The sequence below is a fragment of the Myiozetetes cayanensis genome, unplaced genomic scaffold, assembly GCF_022539395.1.
Source record: "Myiozetetes cayanensis isolate MyiCay16 unplaced genomic scaffold, myiCay2020 scf12, whole genome shotgun sequence".
In the NCBI taxonomy this organism is placed as follows: domain Eukaryota; kingdom Metazoa; phylum Chordata; class Aves; order Passeriformes; family Tyrannidae; genus Myiozetetes; species Myiozetetes cayanensis.
This window is the reverse complement of record NW_026086826.1, coordinates 9,978,994-9,997,779: the sequence shown is the minus strand read 5'-3', so window position 1 is coordinate 9,997,779 and position 18,786 is coordinate 9,978,994. Positions and strand designations below refer to the sequence as shown.

Genomic DNA, 18,786 nt, shown 5'->3' with positions numbered 1-18,786 from the left:
CCTGCTTATGTCATGTGATTCCTTTGGGCTCAAAGGTTTCAAACGAGCAAAATGATAAAAATTAGAAAAATTATAAAAATTAGCTTGGTTTTTTTTATAAAAGCAGTTTTGTCCATTCTTTAATTTGATGTTACTGCAGAGGATTTCATAGTAAGTGTGGAAATGTTTATATCTGATACCCTACAAGCAGCAAACTACCAATTTTTGCTAAATCAATGCCAGCAAAGAGGTAATAGTAGAGTTTCATTACTTTATGGCTTCTACATTTAAAATAATTCATTGAAAGTCAAAAATATAAATTGGATATCTTTATGGTTTCTCTGTACATGTTTAATTGGATGTTGAAAAACCAGCAAATGTATTTACAGAATAAAAAGATTGTGCTGTAAACACAAATTTGGCTGACAGAAATAATCTTAGATTCCTGTCTAAGATGATGTAGAAAATGTGAGGTTGTGATGTTATGAGAGTCACATTGTTTATTGTGTTATATTGATATAAAATTTATTGATTGTATTAAGTTCTGTGTTTAAAATGTTCTCCCTCCTGGCTGTTGATATATGTAGTATCCTTCCTTCTCTAATTTTCACTTCTTTATATAAAGGGATAAAAATGTGCAAAGTCTATTCCAGTTCAGCTGTCTCAAGGCACTTCTGTATGGATTTTTTGTGCTTTCCAGAATAATAATAGTTACAAATTCTCAACCAAATCTGTAAGGGCAGAATACTTTATAATTATTAACCACACATTGTTTTTAAGTTTCTCAGTGTGCTTTAGAATCATCATAGAACCACAGAATGGTTTGGGTTGGAAGGGACATTAAAGATCATCCAGTTCCAACCCTCCTGCCATGGGCAGGGACACCTTCCACCAGACCAGGTTGCTCCAAGCCCCGTCCAACCTGGTGTTGAACACTTCCAGTGATGGGGAATCCACAGCTTCTCTAGGCAGCTACCAGAATACTAACAGAGACAGAAAGAGAGATACAGATTTTTAGTTATTTAACACATACTGATTTAGAAAATGTTAAACACTTTTAAAAGTTAGACCTTACTGTATTTTCCCAAATCCTTTGTAGAGTGAAGAATACAGCCCACATCTTCTATGGGGACTTTGCTTCTGGTTTCCTAGAGATTCCTTTGTGCAATGGAAAAAAAAAAATCACTCTAGCAAGAGTGCAGTGAGGGTGCTCTGACCTGCAAACTGGTGGTCAAACACAAGACACTTCCAAACTGCCCAGATATTAAAAAAAGGCAATTAATTGAAAACGTGATATTCTCCTCTGTTTCTTTGGTAAAATATCTGAAAGACAGTAACATAAACTGTATTTTTTCTACTACTTTAAGGTGATAGGTATTCTGGTCCATTAGCAGTATTTTGCCCCACGACTATCCCACACTGCAGATATGTTTTCCTCCTAAGCTCATTCCATAACCCGTGCTACTCTGCATTCTGTAATTGTACCGATCCATAACACACTGTTTTTTTCCCAGTTGACCTTTGCTTTTCACTGACATTTGCAAAATGTGACTAAGTGAAACCAGACTAAATAGATGTTAACAGCAAAATCCTTTTGCTGCTCTTTCTATTAAAAAAAAAAAATCTATTTTCTAAAACTGCACAATGTGAGGACAACTACAAAAGTTCTGATATTTGCCATTACTACACTACATCCAAATGCAATTAAAGGCATTGACCACTTGCTTATTTTTATGTGCTGATTTACACAAATCCATTCAAAGTAATGAGAAGCCCAGCTGGTACAAATCGTTACCAAATGCCTTTCATAGCCACCTTTAGCTGGAGAACATTTGTTCTATGCTAACTGAAAACAAACTGTTTCAAATCATGCTGTAGCCTCTCAGAAGTATTAAACACACGTTTATCAACTGCTTTGAAAGGAAAAATTAATTTACATGCTTCTCTACCACCAGATGTGTGTTCTGACACATCGTGGTACAACACATCCCAGTGTCTCAGTGCAGTTCCCCAGCTTTTGGGTGGAGGGGACATTTCCTTGCTGTGTAAAGCAACCTTGGCAGCAAAAGCTGCTCAACAACCTATTTATTAGTATCTGTACTCCTCCCCTGCTGTTATATTAATATAATGAATTGTTCACAGGTGCTTCAAATGAGGTTTAGATGATCACTGGGAGCTTTGTTACTCAAACAAGCCAAATCGAAAGGAGCAGATGCAACAGTCCCCTAGCAGAAGTATAAAGTATGACTTAATGAAGGTCATTTTGCACATTTTGGCCTTGGTGACCCTAAGAACAATCAGACTGTCATTATTTTACTGTTTCCAGACAGAAGGTGATTGCTTCTTGCCCACTTGCCTTAATTTTTTTTAGTTGTCTTTATTACATCATTGGGAGCTCTTAATTGCTTTTAATCCTATTCCCTTTTAGCTAAAATGAGATAGTTCCCATATGATTGTTGTTAATCCGTGCTCTAAGTCATGTTTGAGCTTTAATACTCTTTCGTGTGGTGATGTTTAAATCACAGTGAGTGTTCAAACACTAGGCCAGGTTAACTGATAGTAAAATGGACATTCCCAACTGGATATGCATACTGGGTGGAAGAGAGGATTTGGAATTCATGCCAGATGCATGGCCTGGACACTTCCTACAGGTAATATTTGTGCTGTTCAAAGCTTGCGGTTTTCTTCTCTTTCCCTGTTTTGTGGCAAATACAGAGAAACCAACAAACTGCGTTATCCTGGAAAGGCCAACATATGAAATTAGCTTTGCAAAATGTTGATTTACTGTTTTACAAGTCCCTTCAAAGGCTGTGCATGATGTGAAAGAGCTGCAGAACCTGGAAGATGAGGTCTGTGTCGTAGATGTGTTGTTTTGAAGTGGAGGTGTCAGCTGAGCAGTTGGCAGAGACCTGAGTCCTTCCCCCTGACTTTGCCACGGATTTCACTGGGATTTTGGAGAAAAGCTCACTTATGGCCTATGCCGCTTTTCCTTATGATGGAAACAGGGATGAGGATTTTTTTCTTACTAGCCTTTATAGCTGTGTTTAGTTCATGCATTTTTGAGATAAGGCTTTTCTCTTGCTTTATGTCTTACACTGCTCATCATAAAGGGATTGCAGTCTCGGCTGAAGCCTCCAGGTGCCATAATAATTGCAATAAATGTGAGGGCTACTGCACCCAAAGTGCCACTTAATGGCCTCCCCCTGCTTCAAATGGAAAAGGGAAAAGGTGCTTTTCCTTCCTTTTTTTTTTACATGTTTAAAGGGAATGCACTAAGGTCACAACATGCACTAAAGGTCTATCTTTGCATCGCTGACTATCCACTTGGCAAGATCTAACATGCACACTTTGATAGTTCAGTGACAGATATCACCAAGGAGAAAGGACAGCACTTTAACCTTGAGCACACATTGCAGGAGAAAATCACACAGGGACAGAAAAGCCATGTCCAACTCCTGTGCAATGAGCCGAAGAAAAGAATCTTCATTGGGCTTTTCATCTAGAGAGGGTTTGGGAAGGAGCTGCCAAATGCTGTTGTTTTGTAAGAGGGGGTTTACAGTGTGTTCATACTGGCTGCAAGTGGTCACTGATGGAATTACCAACAGGATATCATTCCTACAGCAAATACTACATGAGAGTGTAAATATGGGCACAATATTCTTTGTTCTTCCCAGAAGAGACATCAGTTTTGTTCCTTCTCCAGCAGTGTACATCCTTCTTTCCTCCAACAGGACACAGTGCATTCAAGATTAGATATAACCTAACTCTTAGGTGGGTTTTCTCATGAAAGATGTCTATTTGGATACTTTCCTGGCTTGTGTCTTTGTAGACTTTGTTTATAAAAGTTTACACTGGACTCCTGGGGGTAGTTGTCTCACTTTTATTGGGCTTTATGGCAGAGGCCACTGAGTGGAGCACAGAGGTAATTGTTGAATTCAACCATGAAAACCGCTATTACTTGGTTTCTCTGTGACATCTGTTATATCCTGTTGTGCATGTGATGAGAGGCAGATTTTGTTTCATTTTGAAATCTGTTGGTGAGCGTGAACAGTATCTAAAATAGTTGATGGCTCATCAAAACACATATAAAATCCATGCTTCCTGAGCTCAATGCAAAATCATCTTCAGAAGGTGTAGCAAATTAGGGTTCTATAGATAGAGGATTCAGTTTCCAGACTATGGCAGAGGCAAAGCAGTGAGTTGGTGTGTAAGACAGACTGGAAAACCTGCCGTGGATCAGAAAAGGAAGATGTTCAGAGAATAGGAAAAGTGGGAAGGTGGATTTATGGCTACCTGTAAACAAATGTTAGCAACTTCTAATTTCATTTATTGTCACTGTTAAATTTCAGTAGATTTTCCCATGAGCCTCACTTTCTCCAATCCAAGTCATGCTCATGTGTTCCTGGGGGATTACGTATGGAGCACAAATATGGGCAGCGATGTGCAGGGCTGGAACATACGTTACCACAGATTTGAAGTTAACATAAGGGCATGAGGCTGGGGAAGCTCCACACTCACATTTTCTCATCCAGTATGTGCCCTGGCATATGTGTTACTGGTCACACTCCCTCTTTCTTCCTCATCGACAGGCCAGATGGATCTAGTCTTGCTTACCACCCACTCCTTAGTTGTGTTATGTATTGACATTTGTCACTCCCAAGGACTTGTACTTCAACAGAAGGTAACTATTCAATTGACTGGTGTAGATCTTTTGTAATTAATTATCTATTTATAATCAAATTCGGACTTTTTTCTTTGCTAAAGACCGTGCCTATGATATATCAAAGTCCAGAGTGAACAACATGGATTTTCTCTGCTCTGAAAGCTGATAAACATCTTGGTGTTCTTGTTCAAATTTATTTTTATGTTGAGGAAACAAACTGTAAAGGAGATACATTTAGGCAGATGTTGATGAGAAATGAAGGAATCAGAAAGGAATGGGTTATTTGGCTTAACAATAACTTGGATTTATTTTTATTCTGTGTGCAACCTTGATTCCTTGTAACTCCTCTGGATACTGATGCTGCTGTTTTTGGCAGTTTTGCTAGAGGTTGGCATACAGATTCAGTCTTTAATGTACAATATACGTGAAAGTCAGCCTTCCAAAAGTTCCAACAGTGCGTGCTTAGCATCTCAAACTGGAACTTGGCCCTTACACTGGCTCGGAGGGGTGCCAATGTATTCCCTGATTAGCAGAGTGTTATCCTGATTTGGAAAGATATCACCTCAGCCAAAGGAACCACATATGTGAAAAACTTTAATCTCTTCCAGGTGTATGCTACATAGTCTCAAACTGGACCTTAAGCATATAACAATTGTCAGTCTTTTAAAAATCCCACTTGTTAACAATCTTTGAAATTATCCTGGTTTTATTACAGTCAGTGAGGATTCCCTAATTGGGTTGTATAGATTCTGTCTTGATTCTGTCATAATTTCATATTAAATGTGAATAAGAAAGCCAAGAGTAAAAAGTGACATAGACAATTAGGAACCTAAGCTGTTCCAATGAGCAGTTTTCTATAATAAATAAATAGTGTGGATTTGAGATGTTTTGTTAAACCTCAGTGTTTTGTCTCAGGTTAACATTGTAATCTCTTTCAAGTGAAGGATTGTCTTTTTAAATAAACAGCAAAACCTGTTTAGAAATGAAGCCCTGATCTAGTTGACACCTGTAAATTTATTACAAAATAAAAATACTTCACACATCCTTCATTTAAATTGTTATTGGAAGATTTATATTATTGCTCTGAGTTGCTATGGTGGCACTTGCAATTTCCATTTCCGCCTGAAAAGCTTAAAGAGGAAAAAAAAATATGAATACCAAACATCAGAAAGTAATGATTTGTCATGTTTTGAAATGTATTACAGAAATATCAACTTAGACAAATATGTTTGGCTGAAGTCTGGTGTGCTGCCTAGAGCTGAGGTTTCCAGACTTGTGCAAACCCTTACTGTTTAGCGGCCACAGAGATTGGGAGCTCCAAGCTCCACCCTCTTTGCTGGACAAGGAGAAAATCGACATCCCAGGAGCTAGTTTTACCTGTTCATGTTGTGGGGTCCCAAAAGTGCTGAGATCTTGTATTTGAGCTGCAGGTATTAGTTGACTGTTGAGCCACGTAACATGGAAGGCTGGAGTTCATAAGCAAGTCACAGAATTCCTCAGTCCTTGGCCTCGATGTACTCCATGGCCTGAAAGATGGAGTGGTCCCATCAGCATCAGTTCCACTTCATCATAGTATCACAGAATGGTTTGGGTTGGAAGGGACCTTAAAGATCTTTTGGTTTCAAACCCCCTGCTGTGGGCGGGGGTGTTCATGAGCTGAACTGAGGCTGACCCCTCAGAGACACAATGAGAGAGTAAGAGGAAAGGTCGGGAATGTAGGCATTAAAGGCAAAGAAATGTACAAATGACTATTTAAACAACATTTTTAAAAAATTTATTATTATTAAAAGGAAAACGATGAAAAATTGATTTCATACTTTCAAATATAGCTTAACACAGTAGTGGGCTCAACCAACTTGAAAGTGGGCTAAGCCAGTTTGAAAGAAAAGTGTTAGGTGTCTTTTCTGGTGCCTAACAGAAATAATACATTAAATCTTACTTGAAAATGCCTTTTTCAGCTAGTGCTCATAATAGCATGCTGAGGGCATTTTTCAGGATGAGTCTGAGGTTAGAAAAACACCTACTGAGTAACCAGAGCCACTTAGTTCAGCACTTGAGTTTTCCTCAGAGGTCTTCCATCCAATTACTGACCAGATCCAGTGATATTTAACTTATCAGATCTGACAAGAGCTGAACCCAAGGTAGAATGACTGCCTAAACATTTATTTGTGTCAATGACATGTTTAAAACTCTCTGCTCTGTCTAAATATTTAAAGGAAAATATAAAGAGGAAAATGTAATGTGACATAAGAGAAAATGAAAAACAACCTTACTTGTTGAGGACATTCACTACACACAATTGCTGTCTCCTGAAAATCTGTTATTTTGGCAGAAATTGAGAGGAATGCAGCCCTAAATATCATGTTTATCTGTCTCTTTTAAACAAAAAATTATTTTTACAATGGCAAGTGGATCTTTTGCTGTCAAAATCACAGACTATGACAAGAGCCAAGATCTTTAGGAACCTCTGAGTCTGAAGTTTTCCATTGTAAAGCTCACATCTGAAAATAAGGAAATAATGAAGATAAATACATGGTTGTTAAAAAGAAGTTGCACTATTGTCCAAATCATAAAGCTTAATGTGTTGACTGCTTGCTAGTGTAGACAAAATCTTAAGAACAGGCTGCAATAAGCTTTCTTCTTGGAGAAATGGAGAGTTTACAATTTTCAGACTCCCTTTTACTCTGTAATCCAGAGTGAAGCCAAATTTCAGAATTCTCTATACAGCATATATTCTTTATTTTCCATAGTAGAAATACATTTTCCATAGTAGGTACCCTTTTATGTGTGTTTAAACTAGTGTGAGCACTTTGCAAACTAATACAGAACATGTGGGCTTTCAGGATATAAGGTATGCTGACAGCTTTCTTCATCTGTGAAGTTTTCCTAGAAAGGAACTTATTAAATGCTGAGTTTTTTGGATCATCAGTGTGGATCATCAGTGATGTCTGGGGTGGGGGGGGGGATGAGAGAACAACAGAACTCGGAATGTGTGCATATATCATGAGCTTAGCAACATGTTCTTTGTTGGAACCTGACACGTTTGCAGAAGCAAACCCACTCTAAATTAGTTTGCAGTTAATTGGCTGTGAAGAGAAATGCACCTTGCCAAAAAGGATTTGAAATATGAAGCAGTTTGGATTTGTGAAGAAGTTGATCGCTGCACTTGAAGAATCACAGACTCTTTCATGGGCATCTGGGAAATAATGTGGATCATAATCTCCAGTGCTTTCACGAATTCCATTACTTGGCAGGACAGGCACCTACTTGCTGCCACCTACTAGAAGATTGATTTTGGAGGGGTAGTCTGAGACACCTGGAGCTGCTTATTTGCAGCTGAGGAAAGTGTTTGCATTAGGGTTAGTTCAATAATGTTGTATGTGATGGAGAATAACAGGGGCTAGGAGATGTAATGATAAGATCCTGTTTCCCTCCCAGGACTCAAAATGGTTATATATATAACAATGGTTAGTGTTTATATATGTCTTTGCCTGTCTCTGTAATCTTTCCAAATGTTGCTGGAGAAAGTCTCATAGGAGGCCTCTGACATAGGTGTGGTAGAGATGGACATAAAAAGAGTGTAGATTGACTTTTTCAAGGTCACATAACTAGTCACTGACAAATCTGGGATTAGAACCAAGCTCCTGAATCCTTTTTTGCATATGTAACTACAAGACCGTGCAATCTTTGTTGAGATGCGTGAAGAGTTCCTCCCAAGACCAAGCCATAATGGTAGAAGCTTCACCTTCAGAAACTAGAGATGAGTCTCTGAAACATTCAAGACTTAATTCCCTTGTGAGTATTTTGACATGCTGGCTTTTAATGGATAGATGCCATTGATTTTTTGGGATGGCATGGCATGTTTACCAGATTGCACTGTGTAGTCAAGGATTATCATAACCTCTTCCTGATGTGTCACTGCCAGATGGTAGAGTGGCTTCTCATTTTCCAAGAACCACCACAGTTTTTCTACACAGATCTTTTTGGCAGGCAAGAGTCGTGTTCAGGAACATATTCTGCTTAGTGACCTATCAGCTGAGTTCGTATTATGTGAGAAAATATCCCTAATAGATCTTTAGTGCAATAAGAGACCTGAGTTTCTTTGTATTTGAGAAAATAGAGAATGAATACCAACCAAATCATGATTAATTGTTCTGCTGAATGGCTAAGGAGATAACTGTGTGGCCACAATGGAAAAAGATGGGCTACTGATAATGCAGCAGGTATTCTTTTCAGTCAGTGCCTAATTGCCTTAGAGGAACTTATTAAACTGAAATCACTGTTGTGTGAGGAACTATTCATGTAGAGTATCTCCAGAGTGATCAAGATGATCCTGCTGTGGGCTACAATATAGATAGTAGATGTGAAGAGGGGTTTGTGAGGAGGCTGACATTTTGTGAGCTGAGTTGGCAAGGAATGGATGGGTCTGTATGTTGTACTTTATTTTAGTAAGATGTTAATAGCAGAAATAACAGCTGATTCTCTCTTCAGATATTTGAATATCTGCTTGAATCAAGTAAAGTGTAACACTGTGTATTGTTCCCTTCTAGATTCTTTGGAAGCACTACCAAAAACTCCTCAAACATCTCTCAGAACTTCTCTGTACCATTATTCGGTAGTCCATTATCATCAGCACAGCTTGAGATACATGGATTAGTTTAATGAAGATAAAACTTGTATTCCATCTCAGAGAAAGTCCAGTTCTCATTAATGCTAATGGCTGTGACACTGGTTTGTGGCCAGTGATTTGTCATTTTTGAAGGACAATAGTGGTTTGACAGTGGGCATACTGCCTTACCCTTTCACATAGGCTTGCAGCTAAACAAAACTGATTAACTTGCCTCTCAGGTGAAACTGGGAAGTTTTTTGACTACCCTTTTCCTAGGGAGTCAGAAACCTTGACAGTGAATTCATTGTCAGTAATTATTTTGCAAAGTATCTCTTATTTCCAGGTAAACATTTTTGCTCTGTGGGGTACAGCAGTTTACTAAACAACTGCAGTTCTATTGAAACTGGGTAGTATAACAAATTACTTAAAAAACAGGTCTGCAGGTATCACTGGTGGATATTCTAATATTGTTTTCAGGCAAGTCTTTAAACAATTTGTGCAGTGCTGTTTGCTGTAACACTGAATTCATCCTTATCTCAACTGAGTATACAGAAACACTTAAATAGCTTAGGATCGTTGTTCTGTCTTCTCAAATCTAATCAGGAACTAAGAAGATGATACTACTTTCCCTTTAGTTCTTATAGCAAGCACTAAGGGACTGAGGGCTGCAGAGGTGACTATTCAACACATTGGAAAGTAGTTGAGAACTATGCTTTTAGGTTTCTATCTTCAGTCCTCCTGCTGGTCAGTACTTAGTGGAAATTACATCTTTGGCCTACAGCTCTTAATTTATAACTTAATGGTTTATCACATAATTTGTGATGGCACAGTGCATCATCAGAAATGAAAATACAGGAATTATGAGCAATCTTTACATACAAGAAAAAAGACATCTATGTCAGTCTTCACACCAAATTTCTTGCTCTTTTGATCATTGGTCAATAGAGAAGGAACTGTGACCACGGATGTGCTCTCATGTGAGATTTTGGGTTGCAAAGTTATGGCCTAAAAAATATTATGCATTAAAACAGAGTGGATTCCTTATGGCAACTCCTGCATAGTGAAAGAACAAAATAAAGAACTACAGTTCACATTACTCTTCAGTTCTGTTCTTTTTTTTTTAAGTAGAAAATTGCATAGTATAATTACAAGTTCATTTGCATTCATATTAGAAGCTGTGAGCTGGTAGTCTTTTGTATTTAAATTTATATTTATATTTTAAAAATATTGTCTTGCATCCATCCATTTCAGAAATTGAATGAAGTTTGCACTCGCTCAAAGCTCCTCTTCTTAGTCAACCATTAGCACCCTTCTTGTAAACTGCAGGACCTCAGTGAGGCCAGCAACACAGTAAGTGCAACTTCATTTTATAGTGTAATGGGCAAGGGGGTAGAGCAGTTAATTTACTGCCTCCCCAACAAAAAAATATGTGTTTTGGGAATTACAGATCACCAACATTTTATTGGACTTAATACTTACAGACAAGCATAGCCACATGCCTCCTCAAGGATGCTGAAATGAAAAAGTGACTTCTGTGTCTTTATTTCTACTTAAGTTCTTTGTCTTCCTAGATGGTAAAATTCTCACCAATAGGAAATTTTGCTGGAATTAAGTTGACTACTAGGACTTAATTTTTTTAATTCACATTAGAATAAGTGGGTTCAATTGCTAATCTCACCTTTCATGTCTGTAATAAATTGAAATTAAGAAAACAGGTCTATAGTGAAAGTCTCCATTCAATCAACTACTTCTGTAATTGTGGCTTGAATTTTGAAGTGCATTTTTGTTACATTTTAAAGGTTATTATATGACTTTATCTTTTATGCTTAATACCTAATGTGATACAGAAAGCATAATTGAGGGAAATGAAACTGATAATATTTCAGAATGTTACCAGATATCTGCATGTACTTTCAATCAATTTGTTCACTCAGCCTTTCCCTCTGCTCCTGGATGAGCACTCCTTGCCCTGTTAAGCATGTTGCCACATTGGTTCAGATCTCCTGCCTGTCAGGTGGAGGCAGAATAACCTATAGACATCTTTCTACTTTGTGAGCATCTTGGTGATCACTCCTTGGCTGTCATGTCAAAGAGTGCACATCAGCAGTTGGATATTTGCGTGTCCGGCAGAACATCTTGCTCGTAATTTCTGATCAGATCCAATACCCTGTAATGGATTGAGCTCTCTTCCCTGTCAGCTGAGGGAGACTCGGCCACTCAGACTCGGGGGGCGAATCAGATCTATCTGGAAGATGTAAAAAGCTTTTCTTTTAGTCATTTACCTCAGTTAGCGAGAGCAGAGCTGCTTTTATGCATTGATTGGAGATAATACTAGTGAAATGGCAATAACCTGCCGAATGTACTTCTCTCTGTATGTAAATCCTTTCGGGAAGTGCATGACAGCCTCTGTTTTCTGTAAGTCCCCGTTTGTAAAGAAGCTGTTATCACAGAATAAGTTTAATGGGTCGTGAATTTTGTGTTGAAAGGAGAGTCTCTCCGTGACTTCTGATCCGCCTGCAACAGACCTATTGGCTCGGCAGCAAGTGCATTAGGCTAAATATGCTTCCTCCATTGACTCTGAAGGTAACAGCCCTAAATGCCTCATTAAATTTTCATGGGTGACTGAGAGAAGCCATGAGAAAAGCAACACACTGGTGGCGGTGTGGCGACGGGGCCCCCGGCCCGGCCCCAGCCCCCCGACCCGGCTCGGGGGGAGCCGCATCCGCGACGCCGTGTCCGGGCTCTGTGCGTGGGCAGGGGCCGCCCCCCAGCCCCGACCGACCCACTGACCACCCTCCCTGCGCTCCGCCGCCCCGGGGAAGCCCTTGGTTCTCCCGGGGGGAGCCTCTTGTACCGACACCCCCCGTGCTGAGCGGCTGGAGCGCGGTGCTGCGGGCGCGGTGCGGGGGTCGCCAGCCGCTCCGCACACGGGGGCTGCCCCGGGGACGATGACAGGCTGGGGACAAGAAGACACGCCATCGCATCCCCCGCACTGAGCGGGGAGAGCCCCGCCAGCCCCCTCCCCTCCCGTCCCCCTCTCCCTGCCCAGCTGCACAGCGGCGCTGAGACCCCCAGCCCTGGGAGAGGAGGAGGAGGAGGAGGAGGAGGAGACCGACCCCTGATCAGCAGCGTTCCTCCGCCGCACACCTCCCTTTTCCCCTCCCTCTGGCCTCAGCGTCGCGCTGGCGGGGCCGGAGAGGGCAGGCGGCGCGGGAAGGCGGCTCTCCCAGCATGGACGAGCCATGTGTATCCTAAGGAATAACAGCAGCTGCTGCGCCCACGATGGGGAGCAGAGGAATGCGAGGAGGAGAGGGCTCGCTGGGGCAGGTGAGCGCGCCGGTCCCTTCTCCCCTCGGCGGCCGGTCCTCGGGGCGGGCGCGGTGGCAGGTGCGGGGTTTGGAGGGAGGGATGCGGGGCGGGCCCCCGGTGCGGAGTGCGCTGCTCCTCCTGCGAGCGAGGACCCCCCTCCCCGCAGCAGGCACGGAAGGGCAGTTTCTCTCCGAAGGAAGTTTTTTTTGTGCCCGTGCTTCTCCCACCCGCTCACTCCCGACCCCTCGAAGCGGAGAAAGGGCTGGAATCCCCTTGGAGTCGCGGGAAGTTGATGGCTTGGGGGGGACCGGGGTGCAGAGCTGCCCCACATCCCGCCGAGCCGCGGGGGCAGAGGTGGTCGGTCTTGCTATCCCCCGGAGAGGGACAAGGAAAAAAAAAAATCTTGGAGGAACCCGCAGATGCGATGCGGGTGCGGGAATTCCCTCGCCGCGCCCCCACGGCCGCCCTTGCCGTGCCGGGGGTCCCCGGGCTGCCCGCAGGGTGGGCGGGCAGCGCTGCCGCCCCCCCCCCCCGGCTGGTACCGCCGATCGCAGCTTCGGTGGCGATAGTGCCCCTTTCGCTCGGGAGGCGCCCGCGCTGCCGGGCAGGGAGCCGGGCAGACTGCCGGCGGCGGGCAGGGAGCCGGGCTGGGAGCTGGGCAGGGAGCCCGTTCGGCTGCGCCGTCGCTGCCCTCCCCGGGAAGGTGCAGCAGCGCCGGGGACGCCGCGCTGAGGAGCGGCGGGGAAATGGCGCCCGGAGTGGGGCGGAGGGGCCGAGCAGGGGTGCGGGGTGCGGGGCGAGTTCGCCCCCCGAGCCGGGGACCCTCCTAGGGTGCCGCCCGCTGGTCCCCGGAGAGCAGCCCCGGCCCCCTTTCCAGCGGTCAGGGAACCGGGTGCAGAGTGACCACTTGGAGGTTCATTTGCCTCTCCTTTACGGCCCTTATTCTAGGGAAAAAACAGTAGTCCCCTCTGATGGAATGTTTTGGGGTGCTTTTTCTGTGTGTTTGTGCACGGCCACCGAGTCACCGGGAACAGGCACCCGGGAATTAAAGTTCAGAGCACTGCCGGCGGTGGGAGGTGGGTGCGGGAGCTGCTGCCAGGCTGGATCAGGACAGTCGTGACATATCCCACAAGGGCTGGCAGAACAAGCACGAGACTGTAAACTCCCTAGAGCCACGTCTTCCTTTGGTGTTTTCCTGGGTATTTCACACCATGGGAGCTCATATTCATGAGCGGTATGTTTGAAATGCCTCTATAAATGGTAAAGTGGTGAGGTGGGAAACTGGGACCAGTAATCATAGTAAAGAACAGTAGATAACAAAGCTGGTTTCTGGCTTGGAGAGTCGTGGAGCTTGCAGGCAAATGGGAAGTTTTTAATTTCCCTGTGAACTTCTATTTTATTGTACATTTCAAACCGGTTAAGTTAATTTTTAGATCTTTCCCCAAAGTAGTTTTAAAAGCAAAGTCCTTGGAACTCTTTGCCATTTGTCTAAATTCTGAATGCACGTCTGAAGCATTTAATCATGTTTATTGTTTTCAGCCACTCAAACGGAATAAAAATTACTTATCGTTGACGAAGCTTATCTCGCAAGCTGTTTCACAGTATGTTTCCTTTGCAAGACACAGCGCTGTGTTAAACTACTGATGACTGTATTGTTTATTGTTCTTTCATTCCCCACCCTCACCCCCCATAACGCCAGTATCAATCTGTTCCCTACTACTACAGTTAAAAATAATGGCAGAGGAAGTTTTCACCAATTTGATATTTCTACTCATATCTGAGATTTATGTCTTTTATATTTGCTCTTAAGCTGTTGTTCATTCAGTGTGCTAAAGGCAGCTGATGTATTAAAAAAGGAACCTAGGCACAAAGCTAAAAGGGACTTTCAAACTCTTGAACTGAAAAGGTGGCTGGAATTAGTGCTGGATTCACAGCATTGTTTATTTGTTTATCCACATACTTAATACCTTCCTGAAACAAGATTCCTTGGCCCTTTGTCATTATCACTTTCTTTCATTAAACACCTAACATGCACTATTCACACTGGTATAGAAATTCACATTTATGGTTTAGAGTGTTTTGATCTTGGACTGTACCTCATAGATGATTTTGCTGCACTTCAACAGTATCTCAACACAGTGATGGAGGACACCATCATGTTTTCTTGTAGGATTACCTTTGGGACTTTAGTGACTGCACACATCAGTGGTTTCATCTTAGGAGGATTGAAATTGATTTTCTTCTTTCTCTTTTTTTTTTTTTTTTTAAACTCAGCTAGTGAAAGACCCTGCGTGTGTCCTTTGACCCATGGCCTCACATGATGAAGTGATGCCAATAGTGGAAGATGTAGAGACTTGAAGTAGCTGCTACTAGGGCTTCAAAAGTAGAGGAACCGGAATAAACCCTTTGTCCTGGTGGTCATCTTGCATGATTCTTTGGGCAAGGCACAGTTTCTAAATTACACTGTGTAAGACCCCTGCGTATTTGTATCAAAACAAATTTAATCCATGAACCTTGTGATTCTCTTTTTGACACTTTTGAGAGGTCTTTGCTCAAGCAGAGGAAGATTGACCTTTCCCTCTCATCTGTAACAGGCCTATTGTCTTTTAAACATTTCAGATTTCATGTTTTTGCAAGATAGTTGTGTTGAATTTAGCAACAGCCAAGCTACCTATTTTTACAGCAGTGTTTACATTTTAAAGTGATAGCAAATACTAGCAAAGAGGAACAAGATTTTCTAGACCTTATAGTTCAAATTAACTTTCCCAGTCAATATTTAGTCAAGGTCTTGATGGTTAAAGTTAACTGTCCAAGTCAATGTTTAGTCAAGGTAATGACTTGGTTTTTATAAACACTACCCAAGCATTCTTGCTGAATTAATCAGAGTTGTTGAATCACAATACGTTTGCTCAGCCAATTACTTAGGAATAAAAGTACATGATTACTTGGTCTCTCATATGTCCTGTGCTATTTGGTATTATTTCTGCAGTGCTTGCCTTCAGCCCTTCTGTGGCTTTGTTCTTACAGCACTAGTTCTGTCTTTAAAGCATTTATCTGCCTGGTGGCTTTGTGAGATAAAACAAGTCCTGTACTATCCGATCTTTATGGGCAGGAAGATGAGGTGTGGAGATGTCAGGTACTGGCTCCCAAAAGGAAGTGCAACATGTGGTGCAGCAGCAGTGTTTATGTATGTAGTTACAAGAAAGTCTTTCAGGAGCCTGTTCTGAGCTCAGTGCCTCATACAGTGAGCAGAACTGGACACTTGGATGAAGCAGTCCTTGGATAAAATGAGTAAAATAATAAAATGGCTAAAAATGGGAACCATTTTGGTATCTGAGACAAAAATAATGAAATTGATTATGTTGTCATTGTTAGTTTATAGTGCAGGATTGAAGCATCTTTATCCTTCCAGTAAGTCAGTCAAGTTTCTTAAACTGACACTAAAATGACAGTCTGGACTTCAGTTGCATCAGTGTTTTATTTCTTTATGTTTCTTTTTTCTTTCGTTCTTTTTTTTTTTTTTTTATTTTTTTAAATTGTACCACTTGCAAATGCATTCCCTGCAATTACATGGGTATTAAGTAGATACTCATTAGGATTTTACTAATCTGAACCTCAAGTGCTGTTCTGCAAATTTGCCAGCCTTTGTAAGGCAGTGCTTGACTTCATCAGATGCACTGTTTTATTATGAGTATTTTGATACAGTAGAATGAAAAGCATATCTTCTAAACCAAGTAATTAATCAGATTGAAACATTTTCATACTTTGACTTGTCACACAGAGAGCCTGCAGCTCTATATTTTGTCCTTAACACTAGTTTTTGCCCAGTCTAGCTGCAGCAAAATTACATTTCATGGTGGTGGTTTAAGAATTTCATCCATGAATCAATCTTCCATTTCTGTTTAAAGGGAGCAGAATTGTCACAACTTAAAAAAGGTGAGTAAACCAATACTCTGAGTTCCAAGAAAGGTACCTGTGTCTGTGTATCTAATCTTACACAGCCATCAAACGCATTTTCAAGTGTTGCAGGTTATAAGCAGTGTTTATTGCTTATAACTGTGCACTAAAAACAAATGTAATGAAAAGTCCTTGACTTAGTTTATTTTCAGTGGTTCAGCCACATGCACAAATCCTTGCTGGTTGTGGTGGGATCTGTCCAGGCTGTTTGCAGTGGTGGATCTGTTTCAAGGTCTGTGCCATACTGAAGAACCGGATCAGAGCGAGACCTGTCAGCTTTTGTCTCCTAATCAATATATTGCTTTTCGAGGAGTTAGAGTGAAGCTCATACCCTGGAATGACCCTTGTGTGTCTGTGCAGGTGCAGATGCTGAAGGCTGTTGTGTCCCCCCCCATTGGGGAAGCAGCCCTCCATGTCCCAGCTCCTTAGACAGCTGCATGTCCTAACCAGATCCATCCACAGTGGAGCAACAGGACTGCTGAAGGGCTGCTTGTCACATCTTGCTCTGACTCAGTCCTCTTCTTAGATATGTGAAGTACTTGACATGAACTTATGGCCCTTGCAGGCGTGAAGATTCACTTTACTTGCTTGTAGAATCAGGAAGGATGGTAACTGTGGGCAAGCTTTTAAAAATGTAGTGTTCCTGAGCAGAAAAAGCCTGCTGCAAAGGAGGCTCCAGGCAGAGTTTCCAGCCTGTAATCCTCTGCGCTTTCTAGAGATAGTAATTCCATTACTGCTAGCTAGGTTAATGAGAATGCATAGATTGTTACTTTTCTTAAGGATATTTTATATTTTATAGTTTTTTTTAATCTTATGTTTTATATTCTTAAGGAGAGGAATATTTTCTTAGGCTAGATATAGGAAAGAAATTCTTCCCTGTGAGGATGGGGAGGCCCTGGCACAGGTTGCCCAGAGAAGCAGTGGCTGCCCCATTGCTGGAAGTGTTCAAGGCCAAGTTGGACAGGGCTTGGAGCAACCTGATCTAGTGTCCCTGCCCATGGCAGGAGGGTGGAATGAGGTGATCTTTCAGGTCCCTTCTAGCCCAAGCCCTTCTGTGGTTTTATGATTTTATGGTACATACAATATAAAAAAATAGGGCAGTGTAATATTTAACTACACAAAAGCACTTGCTGATTTTTAATCACTTGAATTTTGTATGTCTTTGTGTATGGATAAATGTATGTATATCTCATATCTATGCAAGGATTTATTAGCTGTTCTTTTTATTATGTAAAGATTTCTCCGGTCTCCAGGTATTGTCAAGCAGTTAAACTTGAGAGATTCCCCCCACCCCTACATAGTGATTGCTCTAGTGGGTAGAGGAACATCAGTTTCATGAGAGTCTTTGCAATTCCCCAAGCCTGAAGGCAAATGAATAGAAATTTAGTGGACCACCTAGTTCTTGACACAGAATTCTCCATAGAGGAGTCTGACCTAATTTATATTGTATTGAATCAAATAATCCTATCATGCATGTGTGCTTGCTGTTTTGTTTTCTTTTAGCAGGCATATTGCTCCCTTGCAAAAACTTCAGATTTAGATGTTAGCAATGTCCCTGTGGTTTTAGGAGGTGCTTTTCCTTCGTGAGTACTTACATTTAGAGGACATTTGTGAAGAGGGAGACAATCAGGGCAGAATACTAAGGCTGCTAGAATTATTTATACCTGAATGTGAGTGTATCATTGTTTGGCACTGAGGGTAATCAAGAGTCCTCTAATACAGAGTCCCTCCATTATTACTAAAGATGGAGCTGGAATCTCCCAAAAATGCTTTCTTGTAGCAAACAGCAGTATACACAGTGTTACAGGGATACCGGTGGGGGTTTGATGTGGGTGATTGCTGCATTTCATCTTCACAGGGTTGCTGATGATAAGTGGTACCAAATGTATTTGTTGGGGTCAGCATGTTTTGAAGCTAATTGGGAGCTGATTATCATCCAGGCACTGCAGTTGTGGCCTCCTAAAGCAATTCCTGGTGTGCAAAACCCTTTTCTGGTTTACTCGCTAGGTTGCAGGACCCATCAGTCTTTCTGTCCCAAGATACACTCTAAAGCTTATCTGTCAATCTTTATATGGAAAAGAACTTTCTAACCTGCACAAGTGTATCAAGTTTATTTGTGGAAAGCTTAGGGAAGTTGTGGATCTGCAAAAATTCATCACAACAGTTACCTGAAAAATGCATCACAACAGTTACCTGAAAGCAATTCTTTGCTTTTGACTGAGAAGGTATACCAGTGGCAGAACTCTTGCACTTATTCAGTGTCATTCAG

The 18,786-nt window shown here is 41.7% G+C and overlaps 1 protein-coding gene across 26 annotated transcripts in view; it reads left to right on the top strand.

Annotated features, from left to right (window-relative positions):
- Window positions 1–18,786, top strand: part of DAB1 (DAB adaptor protein 1) — a 433,401-nt gene that overhangs the window by 269,666 nt on the left and 144,949 nt on the right. For 2 of the 26 annotated variants that reach the window (XM_050307485.1, XM_050307489.1), the window contains exon 1: window positions 12,320–12,578. The exons of the other annotated variants lie outside the window; for them this stretch is intronic. The gene's annotated coding sequence lies outside the window, so the exon portion shown is untranslated. Of the gene's footprint in view, window positions 1–12,319; window positions 12,579–18,786 lie in introns of those variants that run through there. 26 annotated transcript variants of the gene reach the window in all.